Below are 1,463 nucleotides of genomic sequence, written 5' to 3'. Positions count from 1 at the left end.
AACGCAAGAGCAAAACTGCAAAGCTATTGCTCTGAAGCAAAAGTGCTATGGGGATTTATTATTTTTTTTGGAATTGGCTCCAAAATACCCTCAAGCCCAGCCAGGGAGAGCCCCCCGGGGCAAGTTTTAACCCTGCTTTTCGCTGGTGTGACTCCTCGTATCATCTCACGCATCCTTCTCATGGGGATTAGCCTTCCTCCCCCAGCATCCTCCTCCTGCAGGGATGTAGGATGAGGTGCTGCCACACTTCCCAAAGCATCTCGCAGAGCTGAAAAAAAGCTGAAATCTGTCCAATTTTATCACAGTCTGATGGACCAGTGGGAAAAAAAAACACAACACACAACCCCTTTTTGTGACATTTCTGCAAGCAACCCAGGAGCAAGCCCATTCTTTCGCGTGGGGGTCCCCCAAGACGGAGCGGCAGGAGTCACAGCCACACTCGGGGGAGTGAAATTCATCCCCATGGTCCCACACAGCCAGGTGACGAGGTTTTTAATGGCTGTTGGGACAGCTAAATAAAACCACATTTGACAACGTTAGCTTCTTCTTGTCCTTCACCTCACCCATCTTCACCCCAAAGGGCCCCAAACCTGTTGGTTGGTATGTTCAGCACCTTCCTGCCTGGAACGTCTTCTAGGTGGGAAATAGGGTCCCCCAGGACCAGCATCTTTAATCACAGAAAACCCCTGGGCAGGGAAGCTCCTGTACCCTCAGTTTGCCACAGTCCGATCCCTCGATCCCATCCCCAGCCCCACATCGAGCGCCAGGAGCCGTCGTTTATGGTCATGTAGGACCCTGAATTCGGCGGCCACCGCAACCGCGATGCTCAGCATGGTCCTTGCCCGCCTCAGGGATGCAGGGATGGCTGCATCCCCAACGAGCCGGTACCGAAAATTCAGATCCAGAAAGGTATTTATGTTTGCAAATGCAATTAATAAAATAGATGTCCCATTTCAAGGAGGCAGAAATTAAACCCATTTCAACAGGTGCCTTCGCCCACCCCATTACGAGATTCGACGTGCAGCACGGCCCCTCCGAAACACCAAACACGGAGGGGGGCACGGCCAACAGCTGCCAAAAATGACTCGCGGGAGATGCTCAACAGTCCTATCACCCGCTCGGCAATGAGCCTGGCTCCAGCAACCCGCTCCCGCTCCCTCCACCACCCATTGCCGTCCCGACGGCCACCCCATCACCTCGCATTAGCGCCGGGCATCCAGGCGTTCGCCGCTTCGGTCCGTCAGACACAGCGACGGCCACTAAAAGGAGGTCACCCGATATAGGGCGGGTTATTTAGGACTTCCCTCTCTGTTACCACCAGGGAAGGGGGACGCAATTGATCTAAATGACTTTTTTTCCCCCCCCCATTTTTCCAAGCGCTGGCGGTGCTGCCGTATGGCTGAAGCATCGTCCCTTCCCGTTCCCGGGTACCACTCACCTCTCCCGGAGGGAAAGCCAAAGGC

Source organism: Fulmarus glacialis, unplaced genomic scaffold (genome assembly GCF_000690835.1).
Source record: "Fulmarus glacialis isolate BGI_N327 unplaced genomic scaffold, ASM69083v1 scaffold21280, whole genome shotgun sequence".
NCBI classification, from domain to species: Eukaryota; Metazoa; Chordata; class Aves; order Procellariiformes; family Procellariidae; genus Fulmarus; species Fulmarus glacialis.
The sequence above is the reverse complement of the archived record's forward strand: the minus strand, read 5'-3'. Positions refer to the sequence as shown.